Source organism: Lepidochelys kempii, chromosome 1, assembly GCF_965140265.1.
Source record: "Lepidochelys kempii isolate rLepKem1 chromosome 1, rLepKem1.hap2, whole genome shotgun sequence".
In the NCBI taxonomy this organism is placed as follows: domain Eukaryota; kingdom Metazoa; phylum Chordata; order Testudines; family Cheloniidae; genus Lepidochelys; species Lepidochelys kempii.
The window spans coordinates 47,553,392-47,570,243 of record NC_133256.1 but is presented as its reverse complement, the minus strand read 5'-3'; the positions used below and the strand labels follow the sequence as shown (position 1 = coordinate 47,570,243).

The following is a 16,852-nucleotide window of genomic DNA, read 5'->3' as shown; positions in this document are numbered from 1 at the left end:
ATTAACCTATGGAATTGGAGATAGTTCACCTCCCAATGACTTCATAAATACCTGCTTCAATTACACCTTTGGTAAATGAAATAACCTAACAATCGTTCATTTTCTGATATAACTGTAAAACTAATCTGAAAAGTTTTCAAAATAAATCACTTTAAAAATGTATAATGTGTACCTTCTAAAAATGAAACCTACATCTATCTCTGAGTTGTGAAGAATATGTATTAAGGTTACAACAACCAACAAGAATGCACTTTTATGTAGAAATCCATGATTAAATTGAGTCTTCCTGACTAGTGATTTAAATCAATCCACCCTGTGTCACACCTAGAGGGGAATACTATGCCTGGCTGAAAAAGAAGCCTGATGAGAGGAAACTGGGACAGCAAAGAGAATGGGACCTGAAAAAGGAGTGCAAGGCGAGAACTGGGTTAGGGCAGAAGGGATCAAGCTTGGAGGTAAAGAGACAGAAAAGCAAGCTCACAAGTACACACTCCCCTCCAGAGCCTGGACAGGAATCCAAGATTTCTGAGGATCACCATTCCTCTACCAAGAGCAAATAACCATGAGAGCCAGTGACAGTGTGTGTCTCATCACCCTCTATTGCTGTCCACATAGAAGCAAAAGTCTGTGTTGTGGCTCTAACGGTTCCAACACTGCTGATGACCAAGGTGGATGTCAATCTGATTCCACATGGTAGAATGTCTACTTCTTCAGTATCTTTGTTTTTTAAATTAGACTATTAGGAACATTAAGGTTGTGAAGTTAAACATTCAGAAGTTGGAATCATGCTGGCATTTCCTTACGTGCATCTTTATTTTAGCTTCCTTGTGCATATGCATTATTATAGAAATTACATGATCATATACCGTTTTTTGACAGGACCCCTGCCTCAAAATGGACCATGCTCTGGGGCTGAATCATGGTTGTGTAGTAAAAAAATGCAGTTGCTAATAGGATCCCCTACCTCATTTGCTGCAGAAGTGAGAAGGTGTGTAATGAATGAGGAAGGGGATCATAAAAGAGAAAGGATGGTCTCACGGTTAAGGCAGTTGAATTCTGTCCTAGAAAAGTGGTGTCCATCCCTGTCTCTGCCACAAAATTCCTATGCTAGGAAAGTCACATAAGCCAAACTTTTCAGAGGCGGTCACTAACTGCGTGTTCCTCATTTTCTGGGTATCCAACTTGATACTCGAGGGTCTAACTTACATGAGTGCTGAGCACTCACAGCTGCAGCTGAAATCAATGGGAGCTCTGCTTGAATATATAAAATGCTATATAATGCCAAGTACTCTGAAAAATCTGGTTCCAGGTGTCTCAAATTGGCTACCCATAATCAGTGGAAACTTTTGACCTTAATCTCTCAGTTCTTCATCTGTAAAATGCAGACAATAAGGCAACCTCTCAACTCATGGGTGTTGTGAAGATAAATAAATACATATTTGTGAAGCAATCAGATACTATAAGCACCATAGAAAAGCCCATGATGATTTTAACTATCTTCAGAGCAGAGGCTTCCTTAATTCTGGTATTTACTAATTTTTGAATGCTTGACTTTGCACCTTTAACAATGTTCTTTTAACGTAGTTTTGTGTGTGTAATGTATAGTATGTACATATAAACCAACACAAATACTATGGCTCTGATGTTAGGAAGTCTAGCGCATGGGCAGGCAGCTGACCCTCCATACCACATGTTCCAGGATTAGGCATATAATTAATCTTTTTTAACATGCCTTTTTGTTGTATCAAATTCTAAAAACCATACACTAGAAATTGTTACAGAAGCCTTGTTGCATTAAATTATATTTTAAGAGATTTATTCCTTAAGCAGAACTTATTTTGTGATAACCATCAGTTACACTAATGTATTAATTATATTGCATTTTCCACATTGGTATATGAGTAGTTTTATTCCTTCAAACTGCATCTGAAACAGGTCATGTACTTCTTTTTAATTACTAGAGTATAAAGACAGAGATCGGTGGTTCATTCAGTTTACTCATGCAAAATTTAAAGCGACTAGATCAAATTACATCCACAGGTACTATTTTGCAGGAGTATGTAATTTTTTTATGTAATTCCAAAATGTACTGAAGGCACCAGTCTCAATAAACAGGTTCAAAGTTTTAAGAGTTTAAAATCTAACCTCTTAAATAAGAAACTCTAGCAAGTAATTCTTATTTGCATCATCAAGATTGGAAGAGTGATGGTATTATGGGAAAGAGTGCAAAATTCATAGTTTAGTTAAAGGAAAAGTCAGACCAAAGAATATTTTAAGTTGTTTGTCAAGGGAATTTAAGAGAAAAATAAGATATACTTCTATGGTTTAAAACCATTTAAAAATTTACTCCACTACACGGGACTTACAAAGAACCAACTTGCAAAAATTCATGGAGGAGTTATTTAGTGGCAAGCTGGCCAGAGGCAGAAACCATAATTTTTATTTAAAAAAATGTCAGTTTTTGCTATAAGTACAGCCATGATAAACACACAGTTGTAATAGTCATGTATAGCATTCAACTTTCCTTCTTGGTCCTTGGAACACAAATAGGATTTTTTTATTTCAATCCATAACGACTAAGCTTGGCAGGATTCAATATATTACAATTCAGTAACAAGCTTAATGAAATCTAGATTCAATAACTTACTTCATCTGCGAGATGTATTTGTTTTTATGAAATTGCCTCTGCAGATTCCTACTGTATCATTGAACGAATGATGAACTGTGCTTCCTGATCTCAGGACTATTCTAGAGCAGTTTAAATTATTAGGGATATATATACTTCAAGCTGTTGACTGGGAGTTCCACTGAGTTATAAAGCCCATGCCCGTAAATCTGTTTTCTTTCCATTTGTGAATGTGGTCTTAAAACAGTCTTTCCTTTACTGTATAATTTGTTTAGCTTTACATTTTTATTAATCAGTATGTTTAAGCAGTTTAAATACAGATCTAATTACAGTAGTAGTAGTTGGTAGCATTGGCCTGAAATGAGGGATTGGATAAGTGTGTTCTGGCTTTAGGCAATGTGATTAATGAGATTACATACTGGTTTATGATGGGAATTTAAAGAGCTTGAAATGCCTGGGAGGAAGTCATTTCCTTGTTCAGCTTTTATTCCCAGAGCAAGCATCACCTCAAATTTATCCTTTTAGAGACAGAAGGCAAAGCAAACAAGGCTGTTTCTAAAGGCTCAGAGTTTTGTATCTGAAACTGTCAAATCCTTCACCAAGAATACAATGAAAAAAAAATAGTTCCAGAAGCTCATTCTAACCACAAAAAGTCCTTGGTACCACTACCATCCTCTTCTCAAAAACTGTATTTCAAGGCCTCAGGATGCACTGACAAAGGTCTCCAAAAGGAATTCCAAGTTAATTAAACCAATCAAATGAAAGAGATGCTCATCTATTTGGATGTGTCCTGGTGCCATCTAACTTCTCTGGTTAATATATTCACAATCCATCTCTTTGGCTGAAGGTGGAAATGGGGGAGAAGGAGTGGAGAAGAGAAGGCCATTTGAATTCTGCAATGTCCTCTCCTGAAAAGTTCAACTGGGCAACACCTCAGAAATAATTACTCCTAAAACAGAGTCCAATAAAACTGCACCAGAATTCACCCCTTTTAAAAACTCTTCACTCCCTAACCCTGTATCAGAGAGATCACCATTTTCAAGAAAAGCAGAGAACTATCAGATCCAGAATGAATTTTCATCATACCAGATTCTAATCAGGTCAGGTGCCCACCTAAACACTGCAGCTAGCCTAGCTAACACAAATACGCTCAAGCCAGACCACTCATCAGTATCCTTGAGAAGGCAGGAGAACACTACAAAAACTTCAAACCTTCCATTCTAGGGAGTGCAAAATCCTGATACAGTCAGACAATGTTAGAGTTTTAGACGGGCAGCAAACAAAGTAGAACCAAGGGCTGGAACATTAATACTAATCTTTTGGAACTTGATTTTGCAATAAGGACAACTGCCTTAGCCAACAGTCTCTCACAGAAAATTCATCCCTGTCTCTCAAAATCTTTCAGTTTCTGGTAAAATGGAGGAAAGTGAAGGGAACACCACACATGCTTCTGTGTCAACCAAAAACTTCACAATCCGAATAGACGACAGCTATAAACTTGAAACCAAAGGCATAATCCTCCCTATAGTTTGTAGTCAGGCAAACTATTTTGGGCTGCAGTGAAGAGTGGAGTACAACTGTTTGCCGCTTTTTCCAGCCTTGAAATATCACCCTTTTCTTTACATATCAACTGAAAATAGTGTATAATGATGTCCTTTTAATGAGTTAAACACAGGCACAATCTTTGTTTCAATATACAAGTCTCAGACATTTCTACATTATTCTGCATGTCACGTCTTTGAAGGCTGATCTTTGTAGTGCTTAAGCACATTTAGTATTATACACAACAGTAGTATCAGGTTTGAGACCACAGAAAAGGAAAGAAATCTGAAGGAAAGGACAAAATAAAACTTGGAAAAGAAAAACAGTGAGGGAAATAACTGAAGTGGAGAAGGTAACATACAAATAGAAATGAGAAGACTGCCTACTACTTTTGTAATCTACTGACAGCAGACCTCAGATGGCAATCAGATTTGATCCTCTGAACTGTCCCTGGGGAGGAGAAATTGCTTAACCATCACTTTAACAGCGCAACTAGTTGAAAAAGAACAACAATGAAAGGGTACAAAGGGAAGATGTGTTAAATCCCATCCTGGGCTGAAATTTTAAACTGTCCAAAGTGGACAATAGGTGCCAGGATGGTTGTTTTAAATCTATAATGAGAAATTTTTAAAATAGAGTATAAAACAGAACCAAATGAATTTGTAAACTAAGTTCAGAAAAACTTGCTAATTAGGGGTTTTCAAGGCTTTGGGTAATTTTAAAAATTGCTTGAGTAACAGACCAGAGGAAATGCAAGTTAATGCACTACCAAGGATTTTGTGCTGATTGGTTGAGTTTGAGAGGACAAAGTTGCCTTCCCTTTGGGGGATGTTTTTCCTCTGGGGAGCATGGCAATTTACTCAGTGTGTCAGTGAACTGAGAGCTTTCTCTGTTTTTACACTAACTAGTACAATAATAGCCTCTTGATACTACTATAAAATAAATAAATCTTCTCTCCATTTGTGTGTACATCTTGACTGGTCTTTTAGGGAAAGAGAATCAGTCTTTAATAACAGAACATAAGAATTGAGAGCTACCACCTAAAACTCCTCAAATACATTTATTCTATTTGAGAAACTCAAACAAGAATTTTCCCCCTTTAAAATCCCTAAACAAATGAGAGGGAATAAAAGAGACAAGGTGGTTGAGGTAATAGCTTTCATTGGACCAGCATCTGTTAGTGAAAGACAAACTTTCAAGCTTACACATAACTCTTCTTCAGGTCTGTGGAGTAAGGGAGATTATGTAAAATACAGGAGTGAGTAAAAATTCATTTTAACATTTTGCTTTTTCCTTCCTTCCTTGGTTCAGGTCACACCAGCACAATCAAACCCTAACACAAAGATTTAGCAATAATGGTGTGTTAGTAAAGTTAACAAACAGGGTAGCGAAAATCAGAAAGCCTTAAAACTCCTATCCTAAACACCAGAGAGACATGCACTGGTATAGGCTAGAAGGAAAGGGAACAGGGAGATCCCAGAAACTCCTCCATCCTCCCACATATAAGGGAAGGGTAAATCTGCTAAAAAGGGATGAGAGCAAAGAAGTGCAAAAAAAATCTAGGAGACGTGGAGAAGAAAAACTAAAAATTTAAAATTGCAGGACCCAAGATCATTCTTGAATATTGATCTCTCCTCCAACTCCACAAACAAAAATCTAGGCTTTAGAAGTATTACTTGAGTAATAAGGTACCACTGGACAGGGCCCAGTTAACCTGGCACCTCAGAATGACTAGCTTCAATTTTTTTATTTTTTCCTATAGTGAGTGCAATGCCCTCTGGCCATATAGGTGAGAGCATATAAAATTTCAATTGAATGTACAATTGAACACATCCAGATAAACATCTGGGATGGTGGCATGCATGACTGGAGGTGTTTGGCAAAGATGCCAGTAGAGTCAAGGGATGTTTAAGAGGACAGTATGATGCTTTTAAAAAATGACACTGATTAAAATATGCCACTCAGGTAAAACTAATCTGGTTCATCTTAAGCCTAAACTTTTATTTAATTGTACGATGCCCAAAATACTTGTACTCCTATGCTTATTAAAATCTTGCACCTTCCTAAGCTGTTAATAATAGAAAATAACATACATATATCATACACTATGTTTTCTAATTTGCCTATTTTTCTTCAAATATATCTAAGGCATGTCTCAATTTTTATTAATTTATATATGAATACCTAAAGACCCCAATTACTACAGTCATTTTACTAGGCACTGTACAAATAAAAAACTTACTTACGCAGCTGGGGTAAAAAGCAATTTAGCTTAATTTGCTAAATAAAATTTAAAAAACAATTTTAATTAAACAATACAAGTTGTATGCATATAGACAAAGACACAGAGGAAAGCACAATCCCTGCCCTGATGACACAGACAAAAGGTTGACAAATGCAATATAACATAAAAATTAGTAAGGTGAAAACTCAGCACAGCTTTATCGGTTAAATGTTGTCATTTTTTGTTTTACATTTTTTTTTTTAACAGGGTGGGGAAAGGGGGGGGCAATCAGTAGTTAGGGCAAGGAACGGGCAAGTTAGTTAGTGAAGAGGAAGGACAGCCACAATTTGTCACCTCCTTAGCCATGATCAGCAGATAGAGTTTTGTAAGCAAAAAGAGATTACCTCATCCTGTTTCACATATCTCCTTAAGACTAATGAGCCTATGAGAACTACGAACTTAGTTTAAAGGTGCTTTTACAAAGCCATACGAGTTTATATGGATTACACATAGTACTTCCGAAAAATTCTGTTTAGAAAAAACATGTGTAAAATGTTTTGAATGCTCAGAACAGCCAAACAGAAGTCTATCAAGCTTTAAAAAAAAAAAAAAAAAAGGATTGAGAACATACATGAACTTCAAGCAAACAGGTAATTTTTTCAGTAAATTATATGAGCATGAAAACATGGAATTTAAAATTAGATCTCTTCAACCTTAACTACAGAAACACTAATAGGATACACACTGTAAGATACACATGGTCCCAACTGCATCGGGCAACCTGCACCTCATAAAGAACAATACACCTTGTCATAAATATAAAGGGAAGGGTAAACCCCTTTGAAATCCCTCCTGGCCAGGGGAAAGCTCCTCTCACCTGTAAAGGGTTAAGAAGCTAAAGGTAACCTCGCTGGCACCTGACCAAAATGACCAATGAGGAGACAAGATACTTTCAAAAGCTGGGAGGAGGGAGAGAAACAAGGGGTCTGGGTCTGTCTGTAGTCGTCTTTGCCGGGGATAGACCAGGAATGGAGTCTTAGAACTTTTAGTAAGTAATCTAGCTAGGTATGTGTTAGATGATGATTTCTTTAAATGGCTGAGAAAAGAATTGTGCTGAATAGAATAACTATTTCTGTCTGTGTATCTTTTTTGTAACTTAAGGTTTTGCCTAGAGGGGTTCTCTATGTTTTTGAATCTAATTACCCTGTAAGATATCTACCATCCTGATTTTACAGGGGGGATTTCTTTATTTCTATTTACTTCTATTTTTTATTAAAAGTCTTCTTGTAAAACACTGAATGCTTTTTCATTGTTCTCAGATCCAAGGGTTTGGGTCTGTGGTCACCTATGCAAATTGGTGAGGCTTTTTACCAAACCTTGTCCAGGAAGTGGGGTGCAAGGTTTTGGGAAGTATTTTGGGGGGGAGGACGCGTCCAAACAGCTCTTCCCCAGTAACCAGTATTAGTTTGGTGGTGGTAGCGGCCAGTCCAAGGATAACGGGGGTAATATTTTGTACCTTGGGGAAGTTTTGACCTAAGCTGGTAAAGATAAGCTTAGGAGGTTTTTCATGCAGGTCCCCACATCTGTACCCTAGAGTTCAGAGTGGGGGAGGAACCGTGACACACCTCTAACCTGCTGACTCCTTCAACCTAATTCCACCAAAACCCTGAGGGGGATGCCAGAGGATTTCAGCTCAACTAGAGGTGAAAAGTTTGTGCTGGAATAAAGAAGTGGTTATCTGGGGCCCTCCAAATTCCCCCTTCTACCCCCAGCCAGTAATATAGCACCACATGTTAATAAATCTCACTTATTAGCTTATATTAGTTCCCCATCACATGCTTAAAGCTGCCCAGACGGGAGGGAATCCACAGGTATCAGTACCAGGCACCGGAATGGAAAAAAGGGCAATCCATCCAAAAGCCTTTGCCTCTTCAAATTAAGCAATGGGAGAAGCGCACAAATCACACCCCATAAAGAAATTCTAAAAATGGATGCTAGCAAAATTTATTCTCTTTAAAATAGATTACTCCTATACACAGGAAAACAAGGTCCCTAAATGCTTAGCCATCAGAAAGCTTCACACTCATTTCAACCAGTAAAATAATTACTAATGTCTTGCAGGCTGCTAAGAGCAAAATCATGATTGTGTATCAGTGAATAAAAAAGTCAATGCTTTTTTTAAAGTCAAAAACAGCATTTTATTTAAATCAGATCTTTTATTTAAATTATAATATGGTTCTTTTTAAAAATACACCTGCTTAAAATTACATCTGAATTTAATACAAAATAAGTTAAGGCCTAAATTTATTATAATCTGTCAAAACATTTAAATTATATAGAAAAGTGATAGACACTTTAATTAAGCATATTTATTTTTAAAGAAAGAATCGGGGAAAAACATTTAACTTGTGAGGTCAAGCTTTATGAATATGGAACAGCAGGTCATGTACTGTATTGTGAGCTTGTTTTGATTTAATAAAAATAAATCTGATATGCTGTTGTGTGTTTAATTAAACTCCAGTTACTGTTCTAATGTAGCTTGACACAAATCATGAGCAGAGGGTTAATTATCTAGTAAACAAGCAATACATCATTCATCATTTTCTAACGTACTACAAATATACAGGTTTCAGAGAAGCAGCTGTGTTAGTCTGTATTCGCAAAAAGAAAAAGGAGTACTTGTGGCACCTTGGAGACTAACAAATTTATTTGAGCATAAGCTTGAAGTGAGCTGTAGCTCATGAAAGCTTATGTTCAAATAATGTTAGCCTCTAAGGTGCCACAAGTACTCCTTTCTTTTTAGAAATATACAATCAATATGAAAATATTAAGCTATATAATTGCTTAAATAGTTATAGTTTACCCTCATAGGCAGAAAAGAGATGTACCAAATCTAATGTAAATTAATCAACATTTTAATGGTTATGTCAACCAAATGTGACTACACCTTTCTTTAGAAAAAACTGAAGTACAAAGAGAAAAATTTATTTAAATTGGGGCTTTCCATTTGGTCATTTGAATCATTATTTAAATCACCTTGATTTAAATCAGTCCACCCTAAGCCACCTAAAATCTTCACATTGTCACATAACAGATATGCTTAACATAAAATAAAAAAAAATAAAAAAAAATCAAAGCACAGAAAAACTTCTGCTTGTTTCACAAAGTTCACTAGGATGCTTAAAACAAAGTTTCTTCCACAACATGCACTTTTGCCCCATATTCTCAACTTACAACTTTTGCCCATTTTGTTTTTATCAAAACGGAGTTGTGTGGGATACACTTTGCCAAATCTATGGAAAATAAAGTTCTTTATTTGCAATATCCACGAAAATATATACAGAAGCAGTCTATAGACACTAAGGGCATGTCTATACTTACAGCGATGCAGCTGCGCCGCAATAGTGCTTAGTGAAGATGCTACCTACACTGACGGGAGGGCATAGATCAATACGACACTCTCTATATCGGGAGGTAGGTCCGTATAACTGCATCACTCAGAGTTGTTTTCTCCACACTCCTGAGCAACATAGTTATACCGACATAAGTTTGTAGTGTAGACCACGGCTAAGAAAAGTAAAGCAAATAAGTTAAATTCAAAGGAGTTTTAGAACTGGACATGGAGAGTTTGTATATTTAAAGAAATGTTTGGACACTCCCTACAAATTACATGACTTGCATCCACTTAGTGCCACAAGAGTTGAAATCTCTCAATTTTTGAACAATTAAGTGTCAATTTTTTTCTTTTCTAGTTTAACTTATCTCAGAAATTGATATCAGGCTTAAATGTATTATAGTCCTCTCCAAAAGAATAAACTGGGTTTGACTGACAGAGAAGCAAAGGCTGGAACTGCTTTGAAAGCAACAGACTACGCTAACTCTTAGTACAATGGGAGAGGAGTCCATTCAATAGTTGCCCTTCCAAAGCCAGTGATAACTAGGCTTTTAGTTCACTAGTGAGGGTCTCGTCCTCTTTACATGGAAAGGTATGAGTGATAATTTAGGCAACTAGAGCACTGGGGGATTAAAAGAAGGATGATCTGGGTTCTGGACTTTAAGGACACTTGTGTTTATTTTTTCATTAAGAAGTTCATCAAGAAGTGCATCAGCAGATGTGGCACACGTATAAAAAAAATGGCACTCTTGAGGAAAATCTGCAGTAGGACTGAAGAGTTTCTCCAAGCAGTTGACTACTTACTTCTAAAGATGGGTCATCAGATTCTTAGATCTGCACAGAGTGGCACACATCCAACCCCCACCCCCACCGCATTGACAACTGCGTATCTTATGAGACCTGCAATAAAAGGGAGGAGAGTGTAAATTAAAACAAAGTTGAGAGCAACACACACACACAATTTATATTTTCCTGCTTGAAGGACTCAATTTCATTTAAAAATTCTGATAGAAGGAAAGGAAACCCAGGAGGTTTTATCCTTTACTTCCATTTCACGGTTTCTATTAAAGTTAGGCAGAACACCACACTTTAGTGGGAAAAGCTGACATTACCAAAAGAGTCTTTGTGAGGGATAGATATGTATCATTTCCGTGACAATAAAATACAGTTTACTGTAAAAAATGTCTACTCTATGCCTCAATCTCTGTCACACATACTATTTACAATGTTTATAAGACATTAAACTACTTAGTGAACCAGTTTCATCTCTTGGAACTGAATTTTTTTCTATGTTTACGTAATCCACAAACACCAAAAGACTGCATTCTCAGGTACTGCTTACGGCCCCAATTCTGTATCAGTTATGTTAACACTGACCCTTGTCTGTTAATAGTCCTAGTGATCCCAATGGAAGATCACTCTGATTCAGAAGTCTGCATTAGAAAATCTCAGATAAAATAAAATAAAAAAAAATTTAACACCAACATAACCCATCTAATTTTGATGGGGAGTTGTTGTTTTACCATCTCTCACAAAAACTACACCAAAGTTACAATCAGCTGAGGCACTAGAGCTGGAACATGCTCAATTTAAAAGCAAGGGGGCTGCTGGCAGGACATTCCCCACCAAAGGCCCCCAACTCCGGAATTCACTACTTCACCCCCCCATTTCCAGAACACCACAACTCTTGACTTTCAGGACATGCTTCAAGGCCTACCTATTTTCTCATGCTTTGGAGTGGGATTGGAGAGGCAATCTGTGGTAGGAGGAGTGAGGGAAGAGACTGGTGTTCTTTAAGAAGGCTGAGTTCTTTATGCTTTTGCATTGATTCTTTGTTTATTACATCACATAACAGGAGTTACTTTAGATTAAGTTTGTTGTAGTTTAAGTTTTTGTATGAATTGTGTACATTTTATTTTTATTGTGAAATCTTTTAGAACTTTAGAATAGCTACTTGTATAAATCACAATATACACACATTTGTTCTTGCTAGCGAGGGATTGCATTGTTTATCTCACGCTCAAACTCATTTACTGTTTGTATCAATACTTTGTTTAAAATGCATTAAGCATACTCTACCATATTTAAAAACTAAACAGAAAATCAAAATTCCTCTGAGACCAACATTTAACCGATAATTTCACTGACCAGAGGATTAATAAAGATACACCTTTATCTTCACATATACACACAAATATAAATGGTTTCGCTTTTCCAGGTGTGTTTGGAGGCAGGGAAGAGGAGAGAGTCCATTCTTAAAGGCCCTCTGTTCTGGCAATTCTTCTCCAGCTGATGTCTGCACAATTCCCTCCAGAAACTGTCAATGCCACTCAAGCACTGTCCATAAAATAAGGCAACCTAACGCATTCCCCACTACTCTCACAGGAGGAGGACCAGGCTGCTTAATAACCTTTTTAATACACAATGAATTTTCAGAATTTTTCACACATCAGCCACAGTTCAGGACTGATTTTAAAATAATTCTCTCAAACTTCTCACTCTTTCTGGAGTTTTTTTTGGTTATATGATTGCATACACAGACACTGCATTATTTTTACAAACCTATGAAAGGATGATGAACTGTCATATCAGCACAAAGTGCTACGCACTATAACTGCCGCTAGACAGTAATTTAGAACTATTCTGGAGGAGGCAAAGGATGTCTGAAGGAAAAGAACGCATCCGATGAAGTGAGCTGTAGCTCACGAAAGCTTATGCTCAAATAAATTTGTTAGTCTCTAAAGGTGCCAAAAGTACTCCTTTTCTTTTTGCGAATACAGACTAACACGGCTGCTACTCTGAAACCTGAAGGAAGAGAGACAGTAAAGGAAGGAAAGCCTAGAAAAGAATTGGGGCTCAATAGCATCAAGGAGGGCAAACAAAGAGAAGATTATGAATTTGCTCTCATTTTTCCTACCCTTCTTTTCCTATACCTAAAAATCACCCTCCTAATCTCCCACTTTGGATCCTCCCTCCACTCATCTTCATGCCTTCTTCCAAGTTGTCCCTTTGAAAATACTCCACTTGCTGCACAAAAGGAGTATGTTGTCTCCTCCAAATCCAACCTCAGAAAACATTTCCTCCAAGAAGCCTTTCAATTATTATCACTATTAGACTTCAACACTTTTACATTATAATCATTTTACTATGTATAAATTGTGCTCCTGTCTGAACTAGGCTATAAATGTTTTCTTATACTCTTGTACAGCATGAAGTCCAATATCAGTGCTCAACAAATAAAAATAGGACAGAGAAAGGGAGACCAGAGAAAGAAGAGAAAAACAAAGATAAAACAAGAGTGAGACACAAAAAATATATACCACCAGAAAAACCTCCTGTTATCAGTCACAGATATGCAGCACTGCCTCTAGAAAATATGTACATGTGAGAGAGTCAAGAGTAAAGGATTACACCTTTACAACTTTCCTTTTCAAAACATTGACAATTGTTGAAATTTACATTTTTTTATTTCAACCTTAATGATTTCTCCTAACCGTCCAACTTAAACCTCTACTTTGAAGACTGACTTTTTCAAAATGTGTTTTAGCATGTGAACTTCCTACATAAGAGTCTGACATTCACACTTCCACAACTTTAGTTTATCCAGCTTCTTCTCAGACAAGACACACAGAACCACAGTTTGGTATACCAACCAATTGGTATACTAGTAAAAAGTGTAAATGAAGTATTAGGTATTACCATTGACCTATAAGAATAAGAAACATGGGCACAAGGGAAAATAGGTTGAATACTTAGGCACAAGGTGTAGGGCTAACTACAATTGTTTTCTCCTGCACATGCTTTCAGATGTAGGTGGTGAGCACGTGGCACATTACAGTCAAAAAGAGCACATCATTTCTTGATTCTCTAACACAACCATACATTTTTTTAGGTGGTTTGTGCATAATATATATTCAAATGTTTCACAGAATCAAAGCTTAGGGTTGGAAGAGACCTCAAGAGGTCATCTAGTCCAACCCCCTGCTCAAAGAAGGGCCAACCACAACTGAACCATCCCAGCCAAGGCTTTGTCAAGCCAGGCCTTAAAAACTTCTAAGGATGGAGATTCCACCACCTCCCTAGGTAACCTATTCCAGTGCTTCACCACCCTCCTAGTGAAATAGCTTTTCCTAATTCTACTTCAACTCCTAATTCAATTCTACCTTGATTAGCTAAGCACAATTAGTGCTGTTCAAAAAAAAAATTAAAAGGTTTTTCAACTATTCTCCACAGTAATTTAAAACAAAATACACAGAACTTGTATAGCATTTTACACATGAAATGCACTATACCAATTCTGATCAAATAGATTAGAACCTGCTGTTTTCAGGAAGAAGACTGTAACTTAATTGGTTTGGAGGGAGGGAATGTGAAAATGTATGTCACTGCATACCACCCTGAAGTCAAAGATTGAGGGGAGGGTTAGCTCAGTGGTTTGAGCATTGGCCTGCTAAACCCAGGGTTGTGAGTTCAATCCTTGAGGGGGCCATTTAGGGATCTGGGGCAAAAACTGGGGACTGGTCCTGCTTTGAGCAGGGGGTTGGACTAGATGAGGTCCCTTCCAACCCTGATATTCTATGATTTGAGATGTATTCCACTTTAAATATCCTCAATGTTTAAAATTTTCTACCTTGTTTGTTATCTATTTCACAGTTAATGAAGAGACACTGAACTCGGCAAAAGTGCCTCCCCATCACTTCATAAAGTGTTGAAATCAAATAAAGAATTGCGTGGCTTTCAGTAACTGTGTTAAACCAGAGTTAATATAACACTCAACAAGAAATAGTTATCAATAGGTAACTATTTAAAAGTCAAAACCCATGCAACTCGGAATCTCATTATTTCTTTTAGAGTAAAATCCTGTCCTGTAAAAGCTCAGTTACTGCAGTTGAATTTTCAGGTTTGTACACCATCATTTATTGTTGATTTGTTTTGAAGAACAGAAAGGGAGTTATTTGCAGCAGCAGCATGAAGTTACAGACTCATGACCAGAGACTCAATACATATTTTAAACACAAAATGTTCTTCACCTGGTAATTCAAGTGTAAAATTTCAGATGTAGTAACCAAACATCCATATCTACTCCTCCCCCCCAACAGAAGGTGGTTAAAAAGCAGACAACATGAGGGAACGAGTTTGCTGCAAATAGTGACCCGGCAAATCCAGGTCGTCCTCAGTCACCATCTCCCGCTAGCTGAGCAGCCTCCGACCACTGGGGAGTGGAGAGTATTGAAGCGAGTGAGATGCGGTCTTTTCCCCGCTTCTCGACCTCGAGCAGCAGCAGGACGAAGGGGCTGCGGGAACCCCGGCTGCCGCTAAGCGGGGGCTAGGCCAGCTGCCCGGGGCAGCGAGGGGACAGCCAGCGCCAGGGGAATCACAATTGTTAACCCCCTCGGCACGGCTCCGCCACAAGGAGCCACCAGCACATTGAGGGAGCGACGCCGTCCGCCAGGGACACAGCAAGAGCCCAGGCCACGGGGGAATGGGCGGGGGACGACCCACAGCACCAGCCACCAACTCCGGGGGAGGGGGCAAAGCCCCGCCAAGGTCACCCCCTCGCTGCGACCCCCCCCAGCCAGGAAGGGGAGGGGGCGCCAAGTTTAGTATGTAGAGGCTGGAGATCGCGCAGGGGCGGCGGCGGGGGGAGGGGAGCAACTAGCGGGGGGGGGGCGCCCCCACACACTGGCCGTGCAGCATGGTCCGGGCTGGCGCCGCTCCGGCCCGACTGCAGCGGGGGAGAAAGGAAAATGGAACAGCGTGGGGGGCGGTTGGGGGTGCACAGCCGCGTTGCCGGGCTCCTTACCTCCCCTGCAGCAGCAGCCGCCGCCTTTCCTTGCTGCCAGGCGGGTCCGCTCCGCGCTGCCGCTGCTCTGGGCTCGGAGAGGAGCCGCCGCCGTAGCCGCAGCCAATCGCCTCTAGCCGCCTCCCCTTCCGCAGCTCGCCCCGCTCTGCCTGTCGGCTTCAAAATGGCGCCAAGTTGTCTCCGGCTGTTCCAATGGAACCGCCGAGAGAGGCGAGCGGGCAGCAGGGCGGAGCAGCAGCGCCCCCTGCCGGCCGGCGCGGGCAGAGCCCCGCACAGGCGCGGGCAGGCGGAGGGAGAGCGAGCCAGACTCACACAGAAACAACTTCCACAGCCAGGCACCTAGCCCCTCAAAGGGGTGAGACCCCGCATATCGCTGTGCAAACCAGCGCCGGCGGCTGCAGAGCGACTCAGCCATAAAGGCTGCGGAGCAGAGCCGACTCGGATTCCCCCCACCTAAGCAACGTACAGAAAACTAAACTCCTGCTGCCCTCACAGCAAACCCTGTTTTCCCCTGCCAAGCACTAGAGGGCTAAAAAGTAAACCCGAGCGAAAGCGTGATCCAGCTCTATAATACGTATTTATTGCCTGGGCGCAATAACGCTAACTTCCCGCAAGGGAAGCGAAACACCCATCCCCTAACGAAAAAGCAAAGAAGATGATAGCCCAACAGCTAGGACACCAGACTATGAATCAGGAGGAAAAGCAACAAGCTAAACTATTACAGATCCTAGCACGGAATTCTTGAACTAGCAGAATACCTCACTATAGTGACTTGGACTTTCACCAAATACAAAAAGAAAAGGAGTACTAGTGGCTGGTTAGTCTCTAAGGTGCCACAAGTACTCCTTTTCTTTTTGCGAATACAGACTAACAGGGCTGCTACTCTGAAACTCACCAAAGACAGAAAGCAAGGACCATATGCAAGAGTGGGGAGGGATAGTTCAGTGGTTTGAGCATTGGCGTGCTAAACCCAGGGGTGTGAGTTAAATCCTTGAAGGGGTCATTTGGTATCAGGGGCAAAAATTGGAGATTGGTCCTGCTTTGAGCAGGGGGTTGGACTAGATGATCTCCTGAAGTCCCTTCCAACCCTATGATTCTATTACTTTAATCCATCAATAATCAACTGCAGGTGGAAACAGAAGGACAATGCACCCTCTAAATGCAGAGAGAACTGTACAATCAATGTGACAGATGGGAGAGAGAGATACAGTCTATTCCACCCTGCAAAAGAAATATTTCCTAAAATTAGCAGGAATTATAAAC

The 16,852-nt window shown here is 39.4% G+C and overlaps 1 protein-coding gene across 7 annotated transcripts in view; it reads right to left on the bottom strand.

Moving 5' to 3' along the window:
* Window positions 1-15,740, bottom strand: part of PDS5B (PDS5 cohesin associated factor B) — a 257,931-nt gene extending 242,191 nt beyond the window's left edge. For 4 of the 7 annotated variants that reach the window (XM_073341612.1, XM_073341603.1, XM_073341640.1 and 1 more), the window contains exons 1-2: window positions 15,590-15,740; window positions 10,591-10,686 (exon numbers count right to left, since the gene is read on the bottom strand). The gene's annotated coding sequence lies outside the window, so the exon portion shown is untranslated. Of the gene's footprint in view, window positions 1-10,590; window positions 10,687-14,816; window positions 15,017-15,589 lie in introns of those variants that run through there. The other 3 variants (XM_073341622.1, XM_073341621.1, XM_073341631.1) reach the window with 2 other exon arrangements.
* Window positions 15,741-16,852: the final 1,112 nt, after the last annotated feature.